This window comes from Salvelinus sp. IW2-2015, linkage group LG4q.2 (assembly GCF_002910315.2).
Source record: "Salvelinus sp. IW2-2015 linkage group LG4q.2, ASM291031v2, whole genome shotgun sequence".
NCBI lineage: Eukaryota > Metazoa > Chordata > Actinopteri > Salmoniformes > Salmonidae > Salvelinus > Salvelinus sp. IW2-2015.
Genome location: NC_036843.1, coordinates 7,435,494 through 7,456,735, shown reverse-complemented (window position 1 = coordinate 7,456,735; position 21,242 = coordinate 7,435,494). Strand labels below are relative to the sequence as shown.

Sequence of the window (21,242 nt, the reverse complement as noted above, 5' to 3'; positions counted from 1 at the left end):
ATCACAGACTCTCTTATCAGGACAGGATTTGGTGTGGCACGTGTGACCCACACTTAAGAGAGCGCTTTCTCAGAGAGACTGATCTCAGTTTAGAGAAATGCATTCAGATTGAAAGAGCTGCAGAACTGTCCAGACAGAGAGCTAAAGACATAAATGTGCAGGGCCCTGTAGCAGTGCATGCAGTAACACCGAAAGATAGACCGAGAGGGAGAGGAGACCCTACAGAGGGACAGAGCATTATACAATGCAGATACTGTGGATGGACACATGAGAGAAAAAAAAGAAAAATGCCCTGCATATGGACAAAAATGTAAATCATGTGAAAAAACAATCACTTCTCTACGGTTTGCAAAATTGCCCGACCAGCAGAGAAACGGAGTCCTGGCAATGGAACATGCGGTAGCTGACACAGAGCGGTGAGGATGTACTCTGCATCACACTAGGGCCAAAGTCAGAGAGCATCAACGTGGTGCAAGAGAAAACCACAGACCCCAATGCAGCTCTCTTTGCAACCAAGCTGGTCAACAAAATGTCAGTCAGATTTCAGCTAGATTGTGGTGCTAGTGTAATGTTATCCCTACAAACCTCATAAAAGCCAGACACCTAGAGCCCTGCAGTCAGTATTGGGGATGTATAACAAAAGTACTCTGACGCCACTGCACACTTAAAGTGATCAATCCATGCAATAAGAAAACCTACCGAGTTCAGTTCATCGTAGTCAACAAGAATGTGCAATGGCCCATCTAGGCAGTAAGGCTATCCAGGCAATGGAGTTGATAACTGTGCAGCATCACAACATCCTGGCCATCGAGAAAACAACAGCATCCTGGACTAAAGAGCAAATTAAACAGGAGTACTCTGATGTATTCCAGGGAGATGGATGCTTACCCGGCAAACTGAAGCTGGAAGTGGATGAGCGAGTGGAGCCTGTCCAGCTGCCAAAGAGAAGAGTGCCATTAGCACTATATAAACCACTCAAAGAGGAGCTCAGTGGTCTAGAGAAAATGATGATAAAAGCAGTTGAAAAAAGCACAGATTGGATTAGCAGCCAGATCGTAGTGAAGAAACCGTCTGGAAAACTAAGTGTGTATTGATCCGAAACCTCTCAACAAGGCACTCAAGAGGAGTCATTACCCACTTCCCGCTATTGAAGACGTGCTGCCAGATCTGAACAGATTACGCTGTTCTCTGTTTGTGATGAAAAAATGAATTTTGGCATGTGAACTGGAGGAGGAATCCAGCTATCTCACCACGCTCTCTACTCCCATGGGACGCTACTGGTGGCGCGCATGACAATGGAATCAGTCCAGCCCCAGAGATCTTTCAGAGGAAGTTGAACCAGGCATTGGAAGGTCTTCCAGGAGTCCAAATCATTGCAGATGACATTCTGATTGTGGAGAAGGAGACAATGATGAAGCGGCAACTGTGGATTTGAACCTGCGTGTCGTGATCGTGTTTGGTATGGGGGGACAAAATAAAATTATGCACAATGGCGCACGCGCGCACCGGTTTGGGTTCCGTGTTAGCCTACTCATCTTGTTGGCTGACAAAGGAAGTGCCGTACATTGGCCACCTGCTAACATCAGAGGGGTTGAAAGTGGACCCAGGAAAAGTGACAGCCATCAAACAGATGCCTAGGCCTACAGATGTGCAGGGGGTGCAGCGTTTCCTGGCATGGTAAACTACCTAGCCAAGTTCTGCAGTCACGCACGGAGCTCTGCGAGCCACTGCGACGGCTAACACACAAGGACTCACTGTGGGAATGGTCAGAGAGACCTGAGCAGGCTTTCAATAAAATCAGGGATACCATGCACAGACCACTGTGCTGAAAATACTTCAACCCAACAGAGCAGCTTGTACTACAGTGTGATGCTTCAGAGAGTGGGTTAGGAGCAGCCTTGATGCGGGGAGGACAACCAATACCATACGCCAGCAGAGCCCTGACAGAGACTGAAAAAGGGTATGCACAGATAGAGAAGGAGCTGCTTGCAGTGGGTTTGGCATGTAGAGGTTCCACCAATTCACAAATGGACGAACTGTGGAAGTGCAGTCAGATCACAAGCCTCGTGAGAGCATCATGACAAAGCCTCTCCTCAGCGCACCAAAAAGACTACAACGCATGCTCATGAGACTCAAAAACTACGAGGTCAGTCTCCGATAAGTTCCGGGAAAACATGTGGTGCTGGCCAACACCCTGAGCAGGGCGTACCTCACAGAACAAGACAACAGAGGCCCTGTGGAGGTCGAAGTGGAATCAATCAATATTATACACTACCTCCCTGTGTCAAGCGAGAGACTAAAGCACATCCAGAGAGCCACTGAGCTGGACCGAGAGCTCCAGACACTGAAAAATGTGATCCTGCAGGGTGGCCTGAAGTGAAAGGACATGTACCCTTGGAAGTAGCCATGTATTATCACAATAGAGATGAGCTGAGTGTGCAAAATTGAGTTATCTTCAGAGGTGAGCGAGTCGTTGTGCTAATGCCGTCAGGTCAGAGATAATGCAGAGAATCCATTCCTCACACATAGAAACAGAGCGATGTCTGAGAAGAGCTTGCGAGTGTGTCTACTGGCCAGGCATGAATGCACAGCTGAGAACATACCATGGCACAATGTAGCACCTGCACTGCAGCAGAAAGAAACGTTGAGACCCCACAAAGCACCAAAGCATCCCTGGGAAAAATAGGGACCGACCTGTTCCAGTTCAACGACAGAGACTACATGGTCACAGTTGATTATCTCTCCAACTTCTGGAATGGACCATTTGGAGAACACACAGTCGAAAAGGTCATTCAAAACTGAAGACACACTTTGCACGCATGGATACCTGACATCCTTAACTCAGACAATGGTCCCCAGTACTCTTCAGACGAGTTCCGAAGTTTCAGCAAGTTTGGGACTTCACACACAAAACATTGTCTCCAGGATACCGCCAAAGTAATGGGAAAGTGGAATCGGCAGTGAAAACAGGCCAAAGACTGATGGCAAAAGCAAAGAGAGCAGATGCGACCCATACACTGGCCATGCTGGATCACAGAAATAACCCGTCACAAGGAACAGACAGCAGCCCTGCAAGTGTGCTCATGGGAAGACGTACAAACGGACACTACTTATAATGAGTGAAAATCTTCTGGGACCGGTGATGGAAAACTGTCAGCTGGAGAAGTTCAAAGAAAGACATCAGAAACAGGCAAAGTACTACGACACCTCTGCTAAGTATCTCACAGAGCTGCAACGAGATGACAGGGTGAAAGTTCAGCCACTCACAGGACAGAAACAGTGGTGGCAGAGGCCACAGTAGTCAGACCTGTGGAGCAAAGCGTCCATCTCCTCGGGGGGTTTCATGCCAAGTCAGGGCCGAGATGAGAGTTTAGACAAATATCTCACTGAATTGAGGACTCTAGTGGCCACCTGCAACTTTGGAGTAATCACAGACTCTCTTATCAGGGACAGGATTGTGTGTGGCACGTGTGACCCACACTTAAGAGAGCGCTTTCTCAGAGAGACTGATCTCAGTTTAGAGAAATGCATTCAGATTGAAAGAGCTGCAGAACTGTCCAGACAGAGAGCTAAAGACATAAATGTGCAGGGCCCTGTAGCAGTGCATGCAGTAACACCGAAAGATAGACCGAGAGAGAGAGGAGACCCTATGTCACGACTTCCACCGAAGGTGGCTCCTCTCCCTGTTCGGGCGGCGCTCGGTGGTTGTCGTCACCGGTCTACTAGCTGCCACCAATTCCTTTTCCCTTTTCTGTTGGTTTTGTCTTGATTGTTTTCATCTGTACCTTATTTGTTGTTTATTCAAGCCTATTTAAGCCTTCAGGGCCCGCCTGCTTTTGTGCGGGATTATTTCCTTTCTGTCAGTGGATGTTTGTATTTTGTTCCTATACGGATTGTTTTGCTGTCCCGTTTTTGTGGTCATTGTGCCTGTTGTTTTGGCTTGACCCAGCTTGGAAAAAATACGTCTCATTTGGAAACTTTGCACTCTGCGCCTGACTCCACACCCACCACACCTAGCTATTGTGACACCCTACAGAGGGACAGAGCATTATACAATGCAGATACTGTGGATGGACACATGAGTGAAAAAAGGAAAAATGCCCTGCATATGGACAAAAATGTAAATCCTGTTGAAAAAACAATCACTTCTCTACGGTTTGCAAAATTGCCCGACCAGCAAGAGAAACAGAGTCCTGGCAATGGAAAATGCGTTAGCTGACTCAGAGAGAGGTGAGGATGTTCTCTGCATCACACTAGGGCCAAAGTCAGAGAGCATCAACGTGGTGCAAGAGAAAACCACAGACCCCAATGCAGCTCTCTTTGCAACCATGCTGGTCAACATAAAGTCAGTCAGATTTCAGCTAGATTGTGGTGCTAGTTGTAATGTTATCCCTACAAACCTCATAAAAGCCAGACACCTAGAGCCCTGCAGTCAGGTATTGGGGATGTATAACAAAAGTACTCTGACGCCACTGCACACTTAAAGTGATCAATCCATGCAATAAGAAAACCTACCGAGTTCAGTTCATCGTAGTRAACAAGAATGTGCAATGGCCCATTCTAGGCAGTAAGGCTATCCAGGCAATGGAGTTGATWACTGTGCAGCATCACAACWTCCTGGCCATCGAGAAAACAACAGCATCCTGGACTAAAGAGCAAATTAAACAGGAGTACTCTGATGTATTCCAGGGAGATGGATGCTTACCCGGCAAACTGAAGCTGGAAGTGGATGAGCGAGTGGAGCCTMTCCAGCTGCCAAAGAGAAGAGTGCCATTAGCACTATATAAACCACTCAAAGAGGAGCTCAGTGGTCTAGAGAAAATGATGATAAAAGCAGTTGAAAAAAGCARAGATTGGATTAGCAGCCAGATCGTAGTGAAGAAACCGTCTGGAAAACTAAGTGTGTATTGATCCGAAACCTCTCAACAAGGCACTCAAYAGGAGTCATTACCCACTTCCCGCTATTGAAGACGTGCTGCCAGATCTGAACAGATTACGCGTGTTCTCTGTTTGTGATGAAAAAAATGAATTTTGGCATGTGGAACTGGAGGAGGAATCCAGCTATCTCACCACGCTCTCTACTCCCATGGGACGCTACTGGTGGCTGCGCATGACAATGGGAATCAGTCCAGCCCCAGAGATCTTTCAGAGGAAGTTGAACCAGGCATTGGAAGGTCTTCCAGGAGTCCAAATCATTGCAGATGACATTCTGATTGTGGGAGAAGGAGACAATGATGAAGCGGCAACTGTGGATTTGAACCTGCGTGTCGTGATCGTGTTTGGTATGGGGGGACAAAATAAAATTATGCACAATGGCGCACGCGCGCAGCCGGTTTGGGTTCCGTGTTAGGCCTACTCATCTTGTTGGCTGACAAAGGAAGTGCCGTACATTGGCCACCTGCTAACATCAGAGGGGTTGAAAGTGGACCCAGGAAAAGTGACAGCCATCAAACAGATGCCTAGGCCTACAGATGTGCAGGGGGTGCAGCGTTTCCTGGGCATGGTAAACTACCTAGCCAAGTTCTGCAGTCACGCCACGGAGCTCTGCGAGCCACTGCGACGGCTAACACACAAGGACTCACTGTGGGAATGGTCAGAGAGACATGAGCAGGCTTTCAATAAAATCAGGGATACCATTGCACAGACCACTGTGCTGAAATACTTCAACCCAACAGAGCAGCTTGTACTACAGTGTGATGCTTCAGAGAGTGGGTTAGGAGCAGCCTTGATGCGGGGAGGACAACCAATACCATACGCCAGCAGAGCCCTGACAGAGACTGAAAAAGGGTATGCACAGATAGAGAAGGAGCTGCTTGCAGTGGTGTTTGGCATGTAGAGGTTCCACCAATTCACAAATGGACGAACTGTGGAAGTGCAGTCAGATCACAAGCCTCTGGAGAGCATCATGACAAAGCCTCTCCTCAGCGCACCAAAAAGACTACAACGCATGCTCATGAGACTCAAAAACTACGAGGTCAGTCTCCGATAAGTTCCGGGAAAACATGTGGTGCTGGCCYACACCCTGAGCAGGGCGTACCTCACAGAACAAGACAACAGAGGCCCTGTGGAGGTCGAAGTGGAATCAATCAATATMATACACTACCTCCCTGTGTCAAGCGAGAGACTAAAGCACATCCAGAGAGCCACTGAGCTGGACCGYGAGCTCCAGACACTGAAAAATGTGATCCTGCAGGGGTGGCCTGAAGTGAAAGGACATGTACCCTTGGAAGTAGCCATGTATTATCACAATAGAGATGAGCTGAGTGTGCAAAATTGAGTTATCTTCAGAGGTGAGCGAGTCGTTGTGCCTAATGCCGTCAGGTCAGAGATAATGCAGAGAATCCATTCCTCACACATAGAAACAGAGSGATGTCTGAGAAGAGCTTGCGAGTGTGTCTACTGGCCAGGCATGAATGCACAGCTGAGAACATACATGGCACAATGTAGCACCTGCACTGCAGCAGAAAGAAACGTTGAGACCCCACAAAGCACCAAAGCATCCCTGGGAAAAATAGGGACCGACCTGTTCCAGTTCAACGACAGAGACTACATGGTCACAGTTGATTATCTCTCCAACTTCTGGGAAGTGGACCATTTGGAGAACACACAGTCGAAAACGGTCATTCAAAAACTGAAGACACACTTTGCACGCTATGGGATACCTGACATCCTTAACTCAGACAATGGTCCCCAGTACTCTTCAGACGAGTTCCGAAGTTTCAGCAAGGTTTGGGACTTCACACACAAAACATTGTCTCCAGGATACCCGCAAAGTAATGGGAAAGTGGAATCGGCAGTGAAAACAGGCCAAAGACTGATGGCAAAAGCAAAGAGAGCAGATGCTGACCCATACCTGGCCATGCTGGATCACAGAAATAACCCGTCACAAGGAACAGACAGCAGCCCTGCAAGTGTGCTCATGGGAAGACGTACAAACGGACACTACTTATAATGAGTGAAAATCTTCTGGGACCGGTGATGGAAAACTGTCAGCTGGAGAAGTTCAAAGKAAGACATCAGAAACAGGCAAAGTACTACGACACCTCTGCTAAGMATCTCACAGAGCTGCAACGAGATGACAGGGTGAAAGTTCAGCCACTCACAGGACAGAAACAGTGGTGGCAGAGGGCCACAGTAGTCAGACCTGTGGAGCAAAGGTCCTATGAGGTGAAGACAGAACAGGGACAAGTCTTCAAGAGGAACAGGCGACACCTGAGGAAGAGCAGAGAAATAGAGGAGGATTAACCCACTGTTGAGGAGCCTGGCACAGAGCCAGTAAACAGAGCACCAGCTGACGCCCAGCAGGGTGCTGAACACAACCTAGAGGTAGACGCTGCACCTCAACAAGAAGATCCAAACATCTCAGGTCAAGCACCTCCTGATGTAAATAACACTCCCCACACAAGGTCTGGTAGGGCCATCCGAAGACCTATACACCTGAAAGACTTTGTGTGAAGGTAAAATAATACTAAATAATGGACAGTCAGAGACAGTAAAGAAACATTCAGTTCACATTCTGGTTTATTGCAGACATGGACTACAAGCCTAAGTTAGGTGGAGTCTGCCTTTGTTGTAAAATAACATTTAAAAAAAGAGAGAATATGTAGCAATATTGATGTTACTCATATTGATGTTACACAAGAAACGGAAACCAGTTGTTACTTACTTTATTAATGTGCTGGTTGACAACATGCCAAGTAAAGTTTGCTTAACTATATATCTTTGTCTGTCGTGATTACAACACAAAGCATATTGAAACAGTACTGTGCCTGGTCTATAAGTACATTAGCAAAGAGTGGGCAGTGGTATGCTAGTATTACTATGCAAAGCTCATTTGTACCCTCAAGGTAATGATCACAATGGATCTCTGTAGTTCACCATTATACAGACCTAACACTATATATTATACTATTATTATTACTATTATTACTATTACTATTATTACTATTATTATTCAAGTTTTGTAATTTCTAATTACGCGTAACACACTTCTGTATCACACTAAGGATGGTGGCGCTGTGCTTTATGGAGTGGTGTGGAAATTCAACACAGTGTCACTTGAAGTCCATATTAAATTAATCATTCTTTATTATCAGCAAGCTGGAGAGATTCCAACAAAGGTAATGCAGCACAGTACACGTCTGTCAGGAGCTCTGCCGGGGCAGTCCCATTAATTCTCTTATATAGTGCTTACACAGACAAGTTATATTTGCATGATTTAGCTTATTCATTATTCTTAATTCATTATTAACGTTTGGTTCATGCATGTGACCGACCAACACCTAACAAGGCTTCTACTCTCCTGAAACCTTGAAACTGAGATATCCCTTTCATTCTTCAAACAATGTTCTGGGCATACTGCCAAATTACTTTATACTGATAGTGAGGATTCCTCCCAGGCATGATCAATCAGTCACTTGCATGAACCCAGTCGAATTGGTTATTAGTAACAGCACAAACATTTCCCTTCACAGGAGCCAATAGTATGTTGAGTCTATGAGCTGTTCAGTGGTTGTTTTGGTCTTTACTTGGAATTTGAAGCTCTGTAATGTTCTCTTTAGCAGCTACAGCATGGAGCACACTCCTTTTGTACATGGGGAGATGTTATAAACTACACACTGAATTTAGAAAATACTGACACGGTCAGATGGCTTATAACAGCAGAATTGTATGATGGTTATAGTATGTTTAGCTATGTGTGCTGTTTTTACACTGCTGCAACTTAATTACTCAGAAATGGGCAATAAAGAATGTCTGAATAAGTGCTTGACTTGGGCCAGAGCTGTCCAGAGCGCCTTACCGGCATCTCAATTTTTTGCGTTAATTGTGTACCGGCTCTATTTAAAAAAAAAAGAAGCCTATCGCCGGCCCAGATTCAAACACTGAGGCAAAGAAGGTTGATCAAAGCAGAAMGAAGGTGGGATCTGCAATGAATAGCAATGGAGAGTGGGCAGTCATTTCCTGATTCCGCTTTGCTAATGTTTATTTGCCGCTAGTCTATGGCCTTATTCGAGAGCATCAAAACGACTGCAGCCGACTGACTGATCTACAAATCACCTTTCATCATAAATAACAACGTATTATTTGTAGATCAGTAAGTCAGTCACAATTTACCCATGATACATTGCGGTTTTGATCATCTCGAACGCGGCCTGTGAATCTGTGCATGACACTAGGCTGTTCGAGATTGCACCAGCCTGAATGCGCATGATGCGCTGTTCCAAGTTGTCAAATTAGGGGTTGTAAGATCATGAAGTCATTGAAATTAGTTTAATCATTTTTGTAAATGTAATTTATGAAGGCACACTTTTAAATATTATAAATCACCTAAATCTACATATCATCTGAATGACCCTGCAGTGAGTGTGCTGCGTTTGTGCCTGTGCTATATATGTGGGCTATATATATATATATAACATGTCTAGTTAGATACCTTTGTCTGAAGTAACCTAGTTTGTCCATTTGATCCCTGATTCATTGAATGGCTTTTGTTCAAGCTCTGGTCTAATCACATTGTAGCCTCAAAACATCAGCTGCTCAACAGGACCTTGATAAGCAGACTTGGGTGTTTCAGGACGGGATCAAAAGCCAATCCTGCACACCCAGGAGCTCTCCAGCTGGGTGGCTGACCACATGTTGACAACATGTGACTAACAGTGCAGTTTTACTTTGAGGGGTGTTAAGTGCCTTGAATAAAGGCACAACGGCAGATGGTAGGCCTACATGGCAGCCTTCCAGTGTCAGATGGTAGGCTGCACAGCAGCCTTCCAGTGTCAATAATGCTGACTTGTTCATGTAGGCTATAATAATATTCATGAACATTTGGTTGAAAGTAATGGGAAATGTGRATGAACCCTTAAGAGCCGTCTGCGAGGGAAGAAAGACCCGCAGACACCTTCACCATATGATCCAGCACCAGATATGTATCAACAGTACCCTCTGATGGCATGCCTCAGCCACGACCAGCTGCAGGCCACCCTGATTTGGCTGCCCAGCAACCAATAGTGTATATGCTGAGGAGATGGAGACACGATGAAATTAAAGACATTGTTGAGGATCTGCCTGACCCCAGCAAAGATGCGGTAAAGTTTGCAGCAGAAATMTGGGGTTCTGTCAGGACAGTACCAGCCATCTGCAGCTGAGATAGCCCATATCTGTAAGAAGAAACTGGGGCTTAGGTGGGSTTATGTAGAAGGAGACTTTGATTACAACCAGCTCTGGGCTGAGAAAGGTCTATATCAGGACCAACTGGTGGCCGTGTTGGGAAGAATAGGAGCACTGTATCCCGCCAAGACTGACTGGACGACCATCAGAGAATGCACCATGGCGAAGGATGAGAGCCTGGAAGCGTATCGAAGGAGACTGGAAACCTGTTTCAGGCTGCATAGCGGCATCAGACCAAATTAACTGGCATATGGAGATCTGTTGAAGGACGCCCTGGTGAGGGGCCTGACACKAGACCTGGAGAAAGTGGTGAGAACCACCTGTATCAGTTGGGAAACTGAACCCCCGGCCACTGTGGTACAACATTGCAAACATGCTGAGCGACAACAATGTGCTCAAAAGGAAGAAAAGAAGAAAGAGTGAAGACTGAGAAATTGCAAGCTGCCCTGTTGACATTCTACCAGCGGCAGGTGCCTACTGGAGTGGGAGGTGGTGGAGGTGGAGGAAAACCCAAACTTGGAAGTTGCTTCACCTGTGGKAAGCCAGGCTGCACAATGCAATCACATCCAGCAGCTGATGGGAAGAGGCAAGGGTGGACCAAGAGGCAGAGGAGCCCCAAGCGGGCCCCTCGTGGAGGAGGTCCACCAGGAGGACAAGGACTGTGGTATCCCCCTGCTCAACAGCCATGGCAGGCGCCACCCAACCAATGGCCAGGGCCCTCCGCCACCATGGGGACCACAAGGGGGCCCTTAAGGCAGAGGCCAATCTGGGCAATGGCAGACGGGCACAGACAACCCTGTACAATCCAGGACAAGATCAGGAGGAAGACTATTGACATGATGGAGAGACAGGGACAGATGAAGTAGAATCGTCAGGGCAACCAGAGCATTTGTTTTTAACTGTCTTACGCCACAGATCCCTTTAAGCGGATCATGTCTCTCGAAAACCAACCTGAAGCTTGCAGAGCGCCAATATTCAAAGACTTAATACACAAAAATAGTTTATAATAATGCAATCACAATGAAAATAGTACCGAAAACTACAGCTTAGCCTGTTTTTAATGCACCTATCGGTGGTCAGATTGTAGAAAATATGATTTACAGGAAAGCAATCCAGCATTCTGTGAGTGTCATAATACATCATGCCTAGATAACAGCTAGCCATTTAAATTAGCGTGGACACGAAAGTCAGACAAGCAATAAAATTAATTGCTTACCTTTGATAATCTTCGGGATGTTTGTCACTCACGAGACTCCCAGTTAACATACATGTTCTTTTTGTTCGATAATATTCATAGTAACAAAAAAACTCATTTGGGTTGTGCGTTATGTTCAGAAAACACAGCCTCGTTCCGTTCCTGAAGGCAGACAATTCCAAAAGTTTCCGTAATGTTCGGTAGAACATGTCAAACGTTTTTATAATCAATCCTCAGGTTGTTTTTAACATACATAATCGATAATATTTCAACCGGACGGTAACCCTTGCCTGGAAGGAAAGCCTCAGTTGATGGCATTTTGTGCAGGATTTGAGACCTGTCAATGATGCTGTGTTTGCTCGTGCCCCTGTTGTTCCCAATCCAACCACATTGTTATCTGCAGTTCCAGCCACAGCTAAGTGGTTCACTGTTGTGGATTTGGCTATTGCGTTTTTTTGCAATCCTGTCGCGCCAGAATAACAATTCTGGTTTGCTTTCARATTCCTCTGTAAGAGATTTACTTGGACTGTGGCCTCAATGGGTTTTACTGATTCCCCTGCGATTTTTTTCAGCTGCATTAGCACAACATTTGTAGGGTTTCATTTCCCCGGACGGGAGCACTCTTATACAATACGTTGATGATTTGTTATTGTGCGCTGAAACTCTTGAGGCGTGTAAAACTGATACTCAAGCTCTTTTGATCTTTCTGGTAGAGAACGGCCACAAAGTATCAAAAAATAAGTTGCAACTTGTCTCRGAATCTGTGAAATATTTGGGACATGATATTACACCCAATGGCAAGCTATTCTCTGTCCCYCAGCCGGTTACCAAACACCACATGATGTCACTGACTGGTATGGCAGGGTACTGTAGGGCGTGGCTGCCTGACTAAGCAGAGGTCGTCCAGCCTCTCTCAGATCTCATTTTTGGTCACAAGATGGCTATGAATGACAAGATAAAAATGGAGCCCTGAAGGACTGACTGCCCTGACGAAACTGAAACAGCTTATGACTACATCCCTATGTTTGGMTCTGCCTGACCATTCTAAGCCTTTCAATCTGTTTGTGTGTGAGAAGAATGGGTTTATGTCTTCTGTGTTGACTCAGGACCATGGGGGGAAACAGAGACCAGTGGGTTACTATTCTAAGCGATTGGATAGTGGAGCGAGAGGTTTGGTGTGTTGTTTGAGGGCGGTGTCTGCAGCTACTGAGGCTGTACTAGCATGTGCTGACATTGTCGCAATGTGTCAACTAACTGTGCATGTGCCACATGCTGTTCATGCTGTTCATCATCTCACAGGCTAAGACTGCCCATCTGACTCCAGCGAGACTGCTCCACTATCAGAATGTGCTTCTAACCATGTCTCATGTCAGGTGGTTTTACTCACAATATGATGGCTGCTCAAAGTTGTTTCTACAGGCTCACCACAACCAGAGCCTGCAGCTCCCCCACAGTCATATCAGTCACACCCGTGAACTTGGTGCTTGCAGGGTATGTGCCTTTCACCACTCGACCTTATGGTGACCCACAACCATGGACTGGAAGAGGAGGTGGGCCCGCCAGAGCCCCTCGTGACTGGAACAACACTCACTGCTGGACCTGTGGGCAGTTGGGGCATGTGAGTTCGCAGTGTGAGGGAAATGGAAGAGGAAGAGGTTACAACAGGGGCAGAGGACATTTTTGGCATGGCAGAGGAAGAGGAAACTTTGCTCATGCACATCATGGAGTGTACTACCCACTACGGCAACAGTATGCTCCTCAGCCACAGTACCACTCGCCCGGGGCCGGAAATGCTCCTCAGGGGCCAACTATGCCCTGTGGACAAGGGGGACAAGTTAATGACAGAGGACAGCCATGGCCAATGAGAAATCAGAACACCAACAGTTCTTATTTCCCTCAGAATCAACAATGAAGGCCCCCTGCTCCAGTGTCCCCAGTACGAATTCAATGATGGAAGAGCAGAGCCAATGGTTACTCTTAATGTTAATGGACATGACCTACCATTTCTAATAGACACTGGAGCTCACTGTTCCTGTTTAGGCAAACCTGGACAAGATGTTCAGGCTTCCCTGAGCAAATCATCAGTAACAGGGCCATCGGGACAGCCCAGGAATGTGTACTGGACAAAGACTTGTTTGATGAACCTCTGCTTGATGGTTCTGCTTACATAGATCAAAGTACAGGTAAAAAAAAACATGTAGGATTTGCTGTAGTAGATGTGGAGCCCCTACCAGAACATTTATTAGCACAACAAGCAGAATTATTATCTCTGAAAACAGCTTGTGAATTGGGGGAAGGGAAGACACTTACTGTTTATTCAGACTCAGCATACGCTATTGGGGTTTGTATGTCATAGTGTGGGGTTTGGAGTGCAAGAGGGTTTACTAACACCACAGGAACACCTATTAAGAGTAGGACATATGTTGAACAGTTGATTGAAACTATGCGAAACCTAACAAATTGGCAATTGTTAAGGTTGAGGAACACACGGGTAGGAGTGATTATGCTAGTATTGGTAACAGCATAGCTGATGAGGCGGCCTAATTGGCTGCTTCCCGTTGTCAGCTTGGATGGGGAGCGTCGCGTCACAGCTATTTTCAGGTCTCTCCACTCCAGAGATGTTAGATCGGGTTCAAGTCCGGACTCTGGCTGGGCCATTCAAGGATAGTCAGAGACTTGTCCCGAAGCCACTCCTGCGCTGTCTTGGCTGTGTGCTTACGGTCGTTGTCCTGATGGAAGGTGAACCTTTGCCCCAGTCTGAGGTCTTGAGCGCTCTGGAGCAGGTTTTCATCAAGGATCTCTCTGTACTTTGCTTCGTTCATCTTTCCCACGATCCTGACTAGTCTCCCAGTCCCTGCTGCTGAAAAACATCCCACAGCATGATGCGGCACCAACATGCTTCACCGTAGGGATGGTGCCAGGTTTCCTCCGAATGTGACGCTTGGCATTCAGGCAAAGAGTTCAATCTCGGTTTATCAAACCAGATAATCTTGTTTTCGGGTGCTTTTTGGCAAACTCAAAGCGGGTTGTCATGTGCCTTTTACTGAGGAGTGCTTCCATCTGGCCACTCTACCAGGCCTTGATTGGTGGAGTGCTGCAGAGATGGTTGTCTTTCTGGAAGGTTCTCCATCTCCGCGAAGGAATCTTAGAGCTCTGTCAGAGTGACTGTCGGGTTCCCTGACCAAGGTCCTTCTCCCCGGGCGGCCAGCTCTAGCAAGAGTCTTGGTGGCTCCAAACCTCTTCATTTAAGAATTATGGAGGCACTGTGTTTTTGGAGACTTTCAATGCTGCAGACATTTTTTGGTACCCTTCCCAGATCTGTGCCTCGACACAATCCTGTCTCGTAGCTCTACGGACAATTCTTCATGGCTTGGTTTTTGCTCTGACATGCATTGTCACTGTAGGAACTCATAGATAGGTGTGGTCTTTCCAAATCATGTCCATTCAATTGAATTTACCACAGGTGGACTCCAATCAAGTTCTAGAAACATCTCAAAGATGATGAATGAAAACAAGATGCACCTGAGCTCAATTTGAGTCTCATAGCAAAGGCTCTGAATACTTATGTAAAAAAGGTATTTCTGTTTTAATTTTGAATACATTGCAAAAATGTCTAAAACATGTTTTCACTTTTTTCATTATGGGGTATTGTGTGTAGATTGATGAGGAAACCTTTTTTTTAAATCAATTTTAGAATAAGGCTGTAACGTAACAAAATGTGTAAAAATTCAAACGGTGCTGGGCAGGCAGGCAGCTCAGACGGTGGCTGGCAGACAGCGACTCTGACCTGCTGAGGCGCACAGTAGGCCTGGTGCGTGGTGCCGGAACTGGTGGTACCGGACTGGAGACACGCACCTCAAGGCTAGTGCGGGGAGCAGGGACAGGCACACTGGACTCTCGAGGCGCACTATAGGCCTGGTGCGTGGTACCGGCACTGGTGGTACCGGGCTGAGGGCACGCACCTCAAGGGCGAGTGCGGGGAGAAGGAACAGTGGCGTACAGGGCTCTGGAGACGCACAGGAGGCTTGGTGCGTGGTGCCGGAACTGGAGGTACTGGGCTGGAGACACGCACCACAGGGAGAGTGCGTGGAGGAGGAACAGGGCTCTGGAGACGCACTGGAAGCCTGGTGCGTGGTGTAGGCACTGGTGGTACTGGGCTGGGGCGGAAGGTGGCGCGGATATACCGGACCGTGCAGGCGTACTGGCTCCTTGAGCACCGAGCCTGCCCAACCTTACCTGGTTGAATGCTCCCCGTAGCCCGACCAGTGCGGGGTGGAATAACCCGATGGCTGTGTTGGCGAACCGGGGACACCATGCGTAAGGCTGGTGCCATGTATGCCGGCCCGAGGAGACGTACTGGAGGCCATTATGTTGACCCGGCTTCATGGCACCTGGCTCAATGCTCACTCTAGCCGGCCGATACGTGGAGCTGGAATGTACCGCACCGGGCTATACACACGTACAGGAGACACCGTGCGCTCTTCCGCATAACACGGTGTCTGCCGTACTCCGCTCTCCACGGTAGCATGGGAAGTGGGCGCAGGTTTCTACCTGACCTCGCCACACTACCTTTAGAAATACATTTTTGGGGTTTCTTCTCGGGCTTCCTGGCCAGCCGTGTTCCCTCATAACACCGGTTCCCCTTCTCAGCTGCTTTCGCTCTCCTAGCTGCCTCCACCTGTTCCATGGAAGGCGATCCTTACCAGCCAGGATCTCCTCCATGTGTAGCACCCTTTCCGTCCAACACGTCCTCCCAAGTCCATTTTCCTGGTCCGCTGCTGCTGCTGCTGCGCTGCTGCCCGTTGCTACGCTGCTTGGTCCGAAATTGGTGGGTGGTTCTGTAACGGCAGCCTTCCCTCTCTTCACGAGAAGAGAGAGTGTAGCAGGGATCGGACAACACGCAGCGTAGCCAGTGCTCAACATGTTTAATTAAGACAAATAAACGTGAACACTTACAAACAAAAAAATAACAATGTGGCAAACGATACAGTCTTTCTGGTGCAGACAAAACACAAAGACAGGAAACACCACCCACAAATCCCAACCACAAAAAGCCACCTATATATGATTCTCAATCAGGGACAACGATTGACAGCTGCTCTGATTGAGAACAATATTAGGCCGAACACAGAAACAGACAAACTAGACACACAACTAGAATGCCCACCACCAGCTCACGTCCTGACCAACACTAAAACAAGCAAAACACTAAGCACTATGGTCAGGACGTGACAGGGTCAGAATACTTTCTGATACACTATCATACTACTTTGATGTCCCGGTTTTACTATTATAGTTACTTCTAGTTGGCTGCCTACACACAGAACACAGTGGAGATACAGATTTTTTGGCGCCAATCATTTGAACTTTGTTGCTATTTTTAAATAGGGACATAAAAGTGAGGGAGCTGAAGTATGAACTGTGGGAGCAATCCCCCTGTAGCCCGCTCATGTCGCCCCCCCCGGTGAGAGCATAGTCTTGTTAGTTGAAGACACTGTTGACTGTGACAAACCAGTCTTATCAATAGAGCATTTGATCTGTCTCGTAACACTGTTTGTTTGTTGTTAAATACAATGAAAAAGCTTACCTGGACAAGTCATTCTCTCTCTCTCTCCCTCCTCCTCTCCTCCTCCTCCTCCCCCTCATCTCTCTCTCTCTCCCACTCTCCTCCTCCTCCTCTCCTCTCTCTCTCTCACTCTCTACTCACTCACTCACTCACTCAACTCACTCACTCACTCACTCACTCACTCACTCACAGGGATTGCGGCAGCCACCATGTTTAACCCACCAGAGAAAGAGAACAGAAGTGTCAGAGACTCAGCTGCGGGTGGCCTTCGATGGGGACGCAGTGCTCTTCTCTGATGAGTCGGAGCGCATCTTTAAGGCCCATGGACTGGACAAGTTCTTTGAGCATGAGAAGGCACATGAGAACACGCTTCTTGACCATGTATGTCCGGTCCACGTTAAATTCTGTAACACATTCAAACACAATTGGATATGCAGCTAAATCTAAAATAGTTAGTCAATTGAAAATCAATATCCCTCTGTACTTCATACGGATGGTGAAATGTAGTGTGAGCTGAAGTGGTTTAATGTCTCTGTAGATTTCTGTAGATTTTGTGACACATATTCAGTGTTAGGACCCATCGTGCAGCAACTCACTCTCTATCCTTTCCTCTCAGGGCCACTGAAGGGGTTCCTGGAGTCTCTGGGGAACCTGCAGAATAAGTTTTACGCCAAGGGCCAGCGTATGGACTGCCCCATCCGCACCTACCTGGTGACGGCACGCAGCGCGGCCAGCTCAGGCACCCGGGCCCTGAAGACACTTCGATCCTGGGGACTGGACACTGACGAGGCCCTCTTCCTTGCTGGGGCCCTGAGGGGCCTATGCTGGAGAAGATCCGGCCTCGCATATTCTTCGTTGTTCAGATGTTCCATGTGGAAGGGTCTGCGAGCTGGGACTGTGGCGGCTCATGTGCCCTATGGTGTGGCTCAGAAACGGCCCCAGAAGAAGCCTGCTGAGGAGAACGCTAAAGACTCTAGTTGCTGCCAAGTGTCTGTACCTCACCCTCTTCCCATCCCTGTGACAGCAAGGGACAATAAAACAACATTGTGAATTTGAAGGAGACAGTGGTTCTGTAAGTCCTTTTCAGTCCCCTCTTAGTTGTCTGGGTAGTGAAACCATAGTACATGACAATTGCAAGGGCACAGAGTGAGAGCATGCTGTTTTCACGCCTGCCATGTGATTGAGGATTCCTCACAAGAGGAGGCGCCAGTATACCTTAAAGAAAGCTTCAAATATCGTCATGCTTGCAGTAATGTTAGTACACTATACTATCTGTATCACTAGCATTATAGGTCCAATAACATTTTCATCTAAAAATCAACCTAAACATATGCTACACAATATTTATAGAGTTTACAAATCTGTGACTTTTAGCAACAACATTAGATTTTATTGACGTATTCAAATTTTGAAAACTCCAGAACCAAAACATTTAAAAAAAAATTGGTTCAGCATGTATCATTTCAGCATATCACATGTATCTTAGGTTGAAAACATGTTTACTGAATATGTATTGTATGTTATTGATGTAATATTTTGCTCTGGTCTTTTGTTTCTAATCTCAACACCTTTTATTGTACATTTGCATGGTCCTCATGCAAGTTACTGTATGTGCTGTAATGAGATGGCAATCTAAAGTGCTAACGGACAATCTCCTTTCTCATTATAACATGGATGCTGATCCATTCTGTAAAGACTTGGCTTCTTTGAGGAGATATTGGCATAATGTATGCTAACTTAATTATATGGCTTTTATGTTTCTTTCAATTGCCAATTTGCTTTTCAAACATCCCATAGCCTGCACTAATTACCAATTGCACACGCACCCCAACTGCTAATTGTCTTGTTAATCATTTGGTGTTATCATTGGATGTTTTGTTTCACTCTGGCAGTCTGATTTTAACTAATGAAGGAAACATTTTAACCTGTAAAGTTGGTTGCCAAATGCCATTTAAACTACACAGAAGAAGAATAAGAAGAGAGTGCTGCAGTTACATGATTGTTTGCTAAAATGGATGACGAGGAGGAGAACTGGCTGATGACTGTGGGATGTTTGGGAGCATGGAGAGGCCAGAGTAGCCAGACTAGTAATTGAGCGAGGACAGAAGGTGATTATTGGAGAAAGGACATCAGTGCTTGTTCTGCAAGCGTACAGCGATGAGAGTCGCAGCATGAGCGCGTGGTACAGATAGCATGGTTATGGACAGCGAAGGAGAAGAGCCGAGTGCAGTGGGAAGATGTGTGTTGAGGAGAAGGAACAAAGGCAACTGTAGTCTGATTTCTCTGATGGCTAAGAAATTGGACCTGACGAGCATTACCTTGTGTGGCATGTGTGTTGAAGATCTTGAGCCTCACCTGATGGTCATGCAAAGGATGATTCAGGCCCAGTGGAGTGGATATTTGGAGAAAGTGGATCCCGGCTTTTGGCTGATCCTACTGTAACGAGTATTACCGAAGGTGGCTTCCCTTCCTGTTCGAGTGGCGCTCGGCGGTCGTCGTCGCGGGTCTACTAGCTGCCACCGATCCCTTTTTCCTTTTGTTTGGTTTTGACTAATTGATTTCACCTGTTTATTGTTTGGTTTAGGGTGGTGCTTTTTAAGTTCGTTTAGCCCGTTTTCTGTTTGTCGGGCTTGTCTTTCTGTTTTGTATGAGGTTGTTCGTTTATTTTGGGGTTTTCCACAGTCTGGATTTATTTTCCAGTGTGTACTTTATCAAGTCGGATTTTTACGCCAATGTTTTTGACGTACCAGTTGTTCTTCTGGTTGGACATTAAAGAGTGGTTTTTCCCCATATCTTTGTCTCTGCGCTGACTCCTCACAATTGTCCTCATTGATCGTAACACATACGTAGTCTCAGGCTGGGTAGAAAATAAGTTGGGTACTGTTAAATCGGTGAAGGTAGGTTTCTCTCTCTACGAGGGGAGCGGTCACTTCACGTCACGTGCCTAGGGACAAGACCTGTGACTTGCTTTGCTCTCCGGAGCAAGGTGCCTTTGAAAGGAGTGATTACTGGGGTGGCGTTGAGGTGGAGCCACTGATTGAAGATTCCTTGTGTCTGACATCTGCCGTTTGGTGCGACGCAGACCCGGTGGCGAGCGTGATAAAACTGAGAAGACATTGTCTGTCCTTTTGAAGCAGATTCTTTACCTGGTAAAGTCATGTTGGGATGTGTTAGTTATCCCGTGAGAGCTTTTGTGCCGAACCCACTAAGGTGTTTCAGATGCAAAGCTTATTTGTATTTATTAAGGATCCCCATTAGCGGCTGCCAATTTACATTACATTTCATAACTCTTTTCACAGCACATTAAGTGTGTTCTATCAGGCCACTACTCTATCACATATCTACAACACAAAATCCATGTGTACGTGTGTAGAGTAAGTGTCTTATCATGTGTATGTGTGTCTGTGCCTGTGTGTCTCTTCACAGTCCCTGCTGTTCCATAAGGTGTATTTTTATCTGTTTTTTAAAATCTGTTTCTACTGCTTGCATCAGTTACCTGATGTGGAATAGAGTTACATGTAGCCATGGTTCTATGTAGTACTGTGCTCCTCCCATAGTCCGTTCTTGACTTGTGGATTGTGAAGAGACCGTGTGGCATGTCTTCTGGGGTATGCATGGGTGTCCGAGCTGTGTGCTAGTAGTTTAAAATGACACCTAGGTCCATTCAGCACGTCAACATTTCTTACAAAAACAAGGAGTGATCAATCTCTCCTCCACTTTGAGCCATGAGAGATGTACATGCATATTATCAATGTTAGTTCTCCTTGCACATTTAAGAGTCAGTCGGGCTGCCCTGTTCTGAGCCAATTGTAATTTTCCGAGGTCCCTCTTTGTGGCACCTGACCACACGACTGAACAGTAGTCCAGGTGCGACAAAACTAGGGCCTGTAGGACCTGCCTTGTTGAAAAGGCCTGTTAGCGCTTTATTATGGACAGACTTCTCCCCATCTTAGCTACTGTTGTATCATCATGTTTTGAACAAGACAGAACTTGCTCAATTTCCACATAATGTATTACAATATTTAGTTGAGGTTTAGGGTTMAGTGAATGATTTGTCCCAAATACAATGCATTTAGTTTTTGAAATATGTAGGACTAACTTATTCCTTGCCACCCATTCTGAAACTAACTGCAGCTCTTTGTTAAGTGTTGCAGTGATTTCACTTGCTGTAGTAGCTGACGTGTATAGTGTTGAGTCATATGCATACATAGACACACTGGCTTTACTCAAAGTAAGGGGTCTAGTACTTTTTATAAATTAGCAACAATTTCTAAACCGTTTTTTGCTTTGACATTATTGAATAGGAAAAGAATAACA

The 21,242-nt window shown here is 46.4% G+C and overlaps 1 protein-coding gene and 1 pseudogene across 1 annotated transcript in view; both read left to right on the top strand.

The window, feature by feature from the left end:
• The window catches only part of LOC111963197 (lysozyme g-like), a 73,701-nt gene that overhangs the window by 12,378 nt on the left and 40,081 nt on the right, over positions 1 to 21,242 (top strand). The gene's annotated exons all lie outside the window — the stretch shown is intronic.
• On the top strand, positions 13,000 to 17,975 carry LOC139027618 (cytosolic 5'-nucleotidase 1A pseudogene; annotated as a pseudogene).